This window comes from Terrapene carolina, unplaced genomic scaffold, assembly GCF_002925995.2.
Source record: "Terrapene carolina triunguis isolate 2854851 unplaced genomic scaffold, T_m_triunguis-2.0 Scaffold51, whole genome shotgun sequence".
NCBI lineage: Eukaryota > Metazoa > Chordata > Testudines > Emydidae > Terrapene > Terrapene triunguis.
In genome coordinates this window covers 1,120,241-1,129,994 of record NW_020664402.1, presented here as the reverse complement: position 1 = coordinate 1,129,994, position 9,754 = coordinate 1,120,241, and the positions used below count along the sequence as shown (strand labels likewise).

Here is a 9,754-nt window from a genome sequence, read left to right as displayed (position 1 = left end):
GGGGGGGGGGGGGGGCGGCCAAAATTGTTTTTGCCTTGGGCGGCAAAAATCCTAGAGCCGGCCCTGGCAGCAGCCAAGCAAGCACTGAGCCGGGAGCCGAATTCCCCTCAAGCTGGTGCCGTGCAGCATAAAATCAGCCTTGCGATGGTGCTAATTTTACCGAGACCCTCCAATGGCCCGGATTTACTCCCTGTTTGAACTCGAGCAGATCTGCTAGGAAAACATCCCAGCCTGGTTTGAAATGGTCAGTGATGGAGACTCTACTCTGACCCTTGAGAAAGTGCTCCCATGGTTAATTCCCCTCCCTGTTAAACATTTACGCCTTATTCCCAGTTGGAATTTGTCTAGCTTTGACTTCCAGCCATTGGATCGTGTGAGACCTTTGCCTGCTAGACTGAACAGCCCTTTATTATCAACTTTCTGTTTCCCACACGTAGACACCGCGTCACCATCTCTGTGCTAAGCTAAAGAGATTGAGCTCCTCAGGGCTGTCTACACAGCACCTAGACACCCATGGCTGGCCTGTGCCAGTCGACTCGGGCTATGGGGCTGGTTTCCCTTTGCTGTGCAGACACCCTCAGAGCCTAGCACCACAAGGCAGGTTTTCCAGCCTTTTAATCCTTCTCATGGCTCTTCTCTGACCCCTCCCGGGCACCGGAACGGGATGCAGGATTGTGGCCGTGCCGAAATCACCTCTCTGCTCCTACTCAAGACACCCCTTTCCCTTCCCGCCCATTAGCCCTTTGGCCACAGCATTGCACTGGGATCCCGTGATACATTTGTGACTGATGCCAACCCGGGGGTCTGTCGGTGCCCATCCACAAGGGCGCTGGCCAGCCACCCGCCACCCGGGCTCAAACCTTTCTTCCCCCAGATCCCCCCCGGCTATAGTTAAAGGGAAAAACCTCCCATGGAGGGGAGGGGGGCAGCATGAGCAGCCACCGCCTGCCCCCCCAGGCAGGAGATGAACAGCGGCACTGTGCCACCCTGCTGGGCACCCAGGGGCACCTCCAGCTCTTGTGCTTCAGAGGAATGAGTGTGGGGGTGGGGGTCTCCACTGTGGATATGCCAATTTCTAGGCTGAAATCTGCTGGGGGGCTGATCCCTGGCAGAGCTGACAGCTCCCGCAGGCAGAGACCCCCCACGGGAAGGATGAGGGTACGGGGTCTCCCGGCGGAGGGACTGATGACAGTTCCCTGCCGCCGTTCCGTGCCCTGGGGATGTAGCCAGGTCTCACCACACAAGCACTCGTGCTTTGCCCCCCTCCCTCCTGCTTGGCTCCTTTGCCCCCCTCCCACGTGCTGTGACACCCCCCTCGCACTCTTGCTGGGGTTCGGGCCTGCACCCATTGGGGTTCCCAGGCACTGCCCTGCCCGACACAGTCACAAGCAGCGCTCAAACTGCTCCCACTCCCAAGCCTCCCCAGGGATGACGATGGAGATGCCGCTGGGGCCCCTGAGAGAAACTCAGAGGGAAGCCAGAGGCAGCCTCAGGACCAGCCTCAGGGCAGCCTGGGCCACACTAGCCCTCAACATTTTCCCTCCAGAACCAGCTGCTCGGTTGTGTGTCCACAGCTCGGTGCTAATAACAGACAGGCTGCCCTGCCCAGGGCGTCCACTCCCATCCCTGGCACTGTTTGGTGATGTGGAGGGAGCGGGGTGGCTGTGATCCCCTGGCCTGTGGCCAGGACCCTGCTTGGGGTCACCAGCCTGAGGCCGAGAGGCCAGGTTCTAGGCCATAGGCTGAGCAGCCACCATTTTCAGCCCCCCCCCCCCCAGCTCGCTTCCCTCCATCGGTACCAGGCGGTCACTGCCTCTCCCTGCCACGGAGTGGACCAGGCCAGCCCACTTGCCCTTCCACGGCCAGCCAGCCTGGGCCACCAGCCCGTTGGCAGCACATGGCGTTGGACCCCTGGAGGCTGCGTGACCAACCCCACCTGGGCCAAAAGCAGGGGGACGAACCTGGGACCACCTGAACCAAAAGCCTGAGCTTCTCCTACTGGAGCCAAAGGACTGGCTCCACTAGCTAGCGCTTATAGTAGACCCTTATCCTTATGCCAGCCACTAGAGGGAGACAAAGAGCCCCTGCGGCCAGGCATGGGGGCGGTACGAAGAGCTGCCCGGGGAACAGACACAGAACAATGCACACGCCCTTGGGGTCTAGGGACTAGAACCCCAGCCTGGGAGCGCTACAGAGAGGGGCTCCCCTGCCTGCGGCTAGCAGCAGGCTGGGTCACGAGCAGGCACCACCCTGCTTGGCTCACACCTGCTGAGCCAGCCCCTGGCCCGCAGCCCCGTGGCTGGGGGTGGAGAGATCCCCACAGCGGCTGGGCCGCTCGCACCAGCCCTCCCTAGCTGGCAGTGCTCAGGGTGTGCAGACGCGGCCTACCCCCCGGAAGGCCTCTGCACCAGAGCTCAGCCACGGGTCCCGTCCAGCCCCAGCCCGCTGCCAGCGGCGGGCACGGGGGAGAGGAAGCGAACGTGCTGGTGGAATCCCACCCGTGCCCCCGAGAGAACAGCTTGGGAAGTGTCACAACAACTCACCCAGTGCAGCCCTGCAGCCGCCCGGCCTTCACCTGCTTCCGGTGCCATGGGGCCAGCCAGTGGCTTCCTGTTTGCTGCACAGCATTAGCCGGCTCCTCCTGCGGTGGCAGGAAACGCTCAGGCAGGTGCAGCGGTTCCCCGGGGGCTGCAATCTCGGGGCACACAGCAAGGCCCCAGGAAACGGCCCTGACTGCTCCCAACGCTGCTGCGCTGCCACAGCTACCGCCATGCGCCAGTGGGGACAGGAATCCGGCTGAGCTGCTGGGAGTGCAGCCGCAGGGCGGAGAAAAGGGGGAATTGCCTACAGGGGCAGGTCTCTGGCTTGCTGCCCCCTGCACACGCACAGACATGGACGCACACACGCTGGGCCGGGCACACACGGACACACACACAGACGTGGACATGCACACGCTGGGCCGGGCACACACGGACACACACACACAGACGTGGACATGCACACGCTGGGCCGGGCACACACGGACACACACGCACAGATGTGGATACACACACGCTGAGCCAGGCACACATGGACAGACATGGACAGACGTGGATAAGCACACGCTGGGCCGGGCACACATGTACACACATGCACAGACGTGGATACGCACATGCTGGGCCGGGCACATACGGGGAAACACGCACAGACGTGGATATGCACACGCTGGACCGGGCACACACGGACACACATGCACAGACACGGATGCACACACGCTGAGCCGGGCACACACGGACACACACACACAGACATGGACATGCACATGCCAAGCCGTGCCTGGATCCCACCCACCTGCGCTATTGCCCTGCTCCGACACATCCGTGCCGTCGTCCCGACACAGACAGGAACTGCCCTGACTGCTCTTCCCCGGCCCCAGAGCAGTTCTCCTGGGTCCCCTCCAGCCGTGCGCCCACCTCGCCGCCCTGCCCCACCCTACGAGAGCCGGACAGCTGTTCCTGGACTAGGGGTTCAGCCCCTGGCTCTGCCACTGAGCTTCTGTGTGACCTTGGGCAACTCCCTTGGTTGCTACTCCATGGGGTGGGGGATGAGGAGAGAGCTGTTCTTCACCCGGGGGGGGGGGGGGGGGGGCCTGTGAGAACGAGTGCTCCTGGAGAGGCAGAGGAAGCTCACAGCAACACTCTCCCCCAGGTGCCCCCTGGTCACAGCCACCCCAATTTTCCCTCCAGCCCCACCCTGCCCCCTAGGTCCTGCCAGCTGAAGCTACAGCAGAGCCAGGCCAATCCTGCCTGCCCACTCCAGGTAGGGCAAGCACCCACCCCACCAGCCTTCCAGCGCGAGCGCTAACCACTGGGCCACACAGCCTGGCTCACAAGGTGGGCCTGTGCCCAAGGGCTGCTGGCCCTGCTAACGCCTTCCCTCTGCACTGGTTTATTCTGGTGCCATTTGCAGTTTGAAGGGTTCTGGGATCTGTCCTTGCCCACCTGGGTTATTAACCTCTCCTGGCCCAGCATGCCTGGTTCCTCGGTGTCTCCGGCTGCGGTCCCCTGCAAATGCCACCAGGGAGCTATGGCCCCCCAGCCATGCCGAGGCTGCGTGCAGGGAGAGGTCTGGGGACCGACCGCCCTCCACGCTGCTGCCGTGGAGGAAACCCCACATGCCGCATCACCGACTTCTGGAGAGCAACCCTGCCGGCTGCTCTGGCCCTGCGCTGGCACTAGGGTCCTGCTGCCTCCCCCCTACACACACAGGCACACAAACATGCCTAGATCCTGACTGTGAGCAGGGCCAGGGGGCACCTGGCTGGCTGCAGCCAGCCGGCCTTTGCCTCCCCAGCCAGCTGCTGGGCTGGTGTGGGTGGCAGCGAGGATCCGTGCCAACACTAACACACCCAGGGACGCCGTGTGGCCAGGCTGGGCGGCCGCAGTCATTAGCAAGTCCAAGCACAAATAAAGAGACCCACAGAACCACCCTCGCCCAGCCCTCTGTGCCGCAAGCCAGTCGCCTGCCCGGCCTGCCGTGCCAGCACCGTGGGCAGGGACCAGGGCTCCAGGCCAGGTCCCCCAGCCCCTCACTCCACTGTGACCCCAACTGGCATCCGTGGGAGTTTTGCATTGGTCCAGGCTCCGGCCCATGGATGGTGAACGCCCCAGCTGGGGCTGCGGCTGCCTGGGCCAGTCTAGTGCCAGGCACGGTGCCAGCGCTCAACACAGGCACTTGTCCCTAGCTCACCCCAGCCCCTCCTGAGACAGGCTCCGTGTGTCTCCAGCCCAGGCTTTCACTCCCTGCTCTGAGGCGGGCTGGATCCTGCAGTCCCAGGCCAACAGGGCCCCACGCTGCGACAGGAAGAGCCCGGCCTAATGACTGGGGCCAGCTTAGTGCTTGGGACATCAGGGTTCCTGGCTCCGCTACAGACCCTGTGTGAGCACAGGCTGGTCCCATCCCCCCTCTGTGCCTGTCTGTAACAATCCTTCATCTGTACAGACTGGGAGATCCTTGGGCAGGGGCTGTCACACGGTATGTCTGGGCAGCACCTGGCTCGACGGGGCCCTGATCTTGGTCAGGGCTTCCCCAAGCCTTCCACCAAGAGCAGTTTCCCTCTGGTGCCTGTGAGCATCCAGTCCCCTGTGGTCCGTGCACGGCCAAACACAAGAGGAAGTGATTCCTGGCCCTGCCAGCTCCTCACGGCTTCCTGCGGGACACTCCCCTCCAGGTATGGGCGGCGCATCTTAGCCCCGGGGCCAGTGGGCAGAGGTGTCACCCTGTTGTTCTGATCACAAACCTAATGTGCTATTAACACTCTTGCCCCATGGATGCTAGTGGCACTGGCTGCAGTCATAGAATCATAGAATATCAGGGTTGGAAGGGACCTCAGGAGGTCATCTAGTCCAACCCCCTGCTCAAAGCAGGACCAATCCCCAGACAGATTTTTACCCCAGTTCTCTAAATGGCCCCCTCAAGGATTGAACTCACAACCCTGGGTTTAGCAGGCCAATGCTTAAACCACTGAGCTATCCCTCCCCCTGTCGGAACAGGCCTGGGCCAGCCTTGCCCCATGGGCACGGGGCTGGTGTGGGCATGACAGAGCCAGGGCAGCCCCAACCACGCTCATCTAGGGACCCCGTCACACTGATCCGTGCGGGCATGACACACACACACACACCCAGACACGTCCTGCACCCATCCACCACGCAGTCCCCTGCAGGCGGAGAGAGGGCAGGGATTTCGTGCTATTTCTAGATTTAAATTCTCAGCAGTTGCCAGATACCCCGGTGATGGGCGCTGGGTGAGCCCCTCATGCCCTCTAACCTGGCCAGGACACCAGCTGGGGGCCTCATGTGCCGGCTGGGCTCGAGAGGGAGGATGTGCCGAGCGGGTCTTTCCCAGCTCTGAGCCCTGGGGTCCCCTAGGTCTGCAGAGTGGGGGGCCAACCAGGACCTCCCTCTCCACCCCCCCAATCCCTCCCACCACCTCCAGGACAGCTCCTCCCAGTGCACAGGGGGCCCAGCTGCATTCCCCCACCCCCATGCCGGGGCATGAGTGCCAGTAGGGCCTGGTGCTGTGGAAAGCCCCCTAAACCCTCCCTCCAAGGACCTAGGTGGGGGCGGGGGGAGGTGGGGCCTAGGCTGGAGTCGGGGACCACAGTGCATGCTAGGAGGCTGTCCCACAATCCCTTTCACCCCTGCCAACCAGCCCCGTCCCCTCCGTGCCGCTGGCAAGGCAGCTCTCTCCTTACCCATCTCGTGGCGGGGCTCGGTGCAGGTGCAGAGGCCCAGGGCCACTCGGTTCTGCCTTCCCCGGCCCAGCAGGCTCATGGCTCCGTCTCCAAGGGCAGGGGGCCTCGGGGCTGCTCTCCCCCAGGCCCAGGGACGCAGGGATGTGGGGGGCACGACGGGACTCTGGAAACGTGGCTCGGTGGAGCGGAAGAGCCCGAGCCCGGTGCTGGGGCGAGGAGGAGCCGGCGCGGGGCTGCCAGACAGGTTTGACAGCAGCAAGCCCAGACGGCCACTGCCGGCACGGTGCCCACTCTGGAGCCCCGGCCAGGGAGTCCTGACTGTGTGCAGAGTCACTGACCTTTGGCCCCTGGGGCCTGCGAGCTGCGCTCCAGCCTGGGGAGGAGCGGGGGCAGGAGGGGCGCTAGAGACTGGGAGATTCGCGTCCCAGCCCCGGCCCCTGCCCCTCCCCGCACCACCGAGGAACGAGCTGCTGGGGTGGGCCCACAACTCGGCTCTCCCTGACCTCCCTGAACGGGGCTGGCGGCCCAGCTCAGCCAGCAGCTGCCAGGAGCTGAGCCCGGCTGGGGAGGGGCGTGTCTGGGCCTGGGAACGCGCTGGGCCCAATCCTCCTCTGCGCCGGCTCTGTGGGCCCGATCCTCCTCTGTGCCGGCTCTGTGGGCCCGATCCTTCCTTGTCTCAGCACCATGGGCCCGATCCTCCCCTGTCCGGGCTCTGTGGGCCTGATCCTTCCCTGCCCCAGCACCACAGGCCCAATCCTCCCCTGCCCTGGTTCTGTGGGCCCGATCCTCCCCTGCACCTGCACTGTGGGCCCGATCCTCCCCTGCCACGCCACTGAGGACCCTATTCTCCCAGGTCCCAGCGCCTGGTGTTGTCGCTGACACCGCTGCCCTGCCAGGGTTACATGCCACCAGCCTAGAAGGGGCAGCGCCCTGCACCCACTTTGCCCTGGTGCAGGCACCAGCAGTGAGGTGCAGGGTGAGGGGCAGGCGGCCCGCCCCACCCTGCAGCCAGTGACACTGGTGTAAATCAGGAGTGAGGCCATCGCCCTCCCATGGCTCAGCAGGGCCTGTGCCTTGTTTACACCAGTTGGGGCAGGTGGAGGGCTGGGCTCCAGGCCTGACCCAGGAGAGCAGACGGGGCCAGGATGCACATGGGTGACTCCCCGGCTGGTGCTGCCTTCCCCTTTGCTCAGCCAGGTCAGAGCCAGCACATGCGTAGGAGGCCCTTGGATCCAGAGCCTTAAAACTAGTTGGGTGCCTAACTCCCCTCAACCTCCATGTGCCCAAATATCTTTCACAAGCTGGGCTGGCGTAGCTCAGCCTGGCTGGCCACTACACATTCCCGGCACCCATGGGGCCCACAGCAGCCAGTCGTTCACTGGGCTGATCAAGGCAGCTGGGCCGGCCCCATCTCTGCGCCTGGCAGTGCCATCCTGCCAGGGACCCTGGCCAGGGCTCGGGGTTGGGGGGGCTGCTCCAGGGGCTCCGTGGCCAGGGAGCAGCAATGACACATCCAAACCCCACGACCCCTGGGACGGGGACGGGGCCAGGACCCCACACAGCCTGGTGGGCTTCTAGGGTGCCTCTGCCCGCTGCCCCGCCCTTTCCCCGATGGGCTCCGCGTGACCCCCGCTGCCCCGCCCCTTCCCTGACGGGCTTTAGCCAATCCCCTTGTTGCCTCTCTGGTCAATGAAGCTATGGCCCTGCCAGGGAGGCTGGGCGATTCTCCTGCACTGCCCCACACATTCAGCCTCTCTCCTAGCTGCGGCTCCCTACAGGGGCCCCTGCCCCCCCCGACTCTGTCCCCTTTGCTGTCCCCTGCTCAGCCCCAGGATCGAATGCCCCCCGGCAAGGCCATGGCCTCACGGCTAGTGTGTGCACTGCCCTGTGCTCCTCATTCACAGCCAGGGATGGGCCCCGCGCTCCACTGGCCCTGCCCCCCAGTGCAGACAGCAGCTACATCAGCCTGGCCCCTGGCTCTGGCTCCTGCTACCTGCAGTGACCTGGGGTCTCTAGGTCTGCGTCCCTCCTGTGGCTGTGGGGCCCCATTTCCTGGGCGGGGCTGAGCCCCAGGAGCTGCAGTGCCCAGGCCAGCAAAGAGCATCCTTCCAGGCTCTGACTCCCAGCCCTGGGTCAGGACAGCCGCAGCCCTGGGGTCTGGGTGGCAGGGTGCAGTGCTGGGCACTGGCCTGTAGATGACAGCACAAGCAAGCACATGGCATGCTGGCAGGGGCATGGGAGCAGCGGAACAGAGGGATGTCAGCTGGACGGGCCATGGAGCAGGGAGGCAGATGGATGACAGGGGGTGAGGGGGCAGCTGGTCTGGCCAGATGGGTACGGGGGGCAGCTAGACCGGCAATGGAGGTGTGGGGGGGGGGGGGCGCCGGGCCCCCCGGGGGCCGGCGGGGGGGGGGCGCACGGGGCAGCTGGATGGGCAGGGAGCTCAGAGGTGTCTGGTGAATACCTCCCAGGCTTTGAAGTGCCGGAAGCGGGTCTCAGCACCCCCAGGTTTGCCCTGTCCGTCCTCTGCAGATGGAGACAGACCTAGTGCATGGGGTTGCACCATCACACTGATTTGGCCCAGTCACCCCTCTGCATCCTCCCCAAGGGAGTTAGGCACCTAAACACCTCTCGGATGTGGTGCTCCGTCCCCTGTACACCTGGCGGTAGGAACGGAGACCCCGCCTTGCTGGGCCTCCAGCTGGGGGGCATCCTGCGGCTCTGGGCCCAGTTACCCCAGCTGAGGAGCTGGAGATGACCCAGAATCAGTCACCACAGAAGAGACGCTAATAATAAGAGAAGCTGACTTGGGCTGGGAGCCTAATTAGGCTCCACTTATGGTCTGGGTTTAAATAGCCGGCCCTGCCCCCAGCCCCTCAATCGCAAGCTCACAGTTAGGTCCCACATGAGCCTCACATTGTAATTTGCTTAGTGGATTCATTTTCATCCAGTAGGGTGACCAGATGTCCTGATTTTATAGGGACAGTCCCAATTTTTGGGTCTTTTTCTTATATAGGCTCCTATTACCCCCCACCCCCGTCCCGATTTTTCACATTTGCTGTCTGGTCACCCTATCATCCAGCGCCCAGATTCCAACACTCTGGGGGCAAACCCCAGAGCCCCTCCAGGCTGGCGCCATGCCCACAGCTGGGCACCCCAGCCAGCCAGACCCCTGAGAGACCAGGCACCTCACCCCTCAACGCTACTGGGTGAAATTCTCCCCCGAGAGCCTGCCCAATGCCTGGGCACCCCTGGACTCTTGCTTAGGGTGGAGAGCGTGGGCAGGGCAGGCGGTGTTGGAGGATGCTGGGGGGGTGGTAGTAGGATGGTGTTCAGGGGCATGCGACCCAGGGGATGGCAGAGCAAGGGGGTGGTGAGCTGGGCGTGAAATAGGGAGTTGGGGTCCCTATTGTGTTGGAGGTGCTCTGGATCATAGAATCATTGACTCATAGAAGATTAGGGTTGGAAGAGACCTCAGGAGGTCATCTAGTCCAAGCCAGGGCCGGCTCCAGGCACCAGCGC

General features: G+C 63.8%; 1 protein-coding gene across 1 annotated transcript in view; it reads right to left on the bottom strand.

Annotated features, from left to right (window-relative positions):
- Positions 1–6,788, bottom strand: part of LOC112115037 (PH and SEC7 domain-containing protein 1) — a 28,954-nt gene extending 22,166 nt beyond the window's left edge. Inside the window, exon 1 of the mRNA XM_024212007.2 lies at positions 6,233–6,788. The gene's annotated coding sequence lies outside the window, so the exon portion shown is untranslated. The remainder of the gene's footprint in view (positions 1–6,232) is intronic.
- Positions 6,789–9,754: the final 2,966 nt, after the last annotated feature.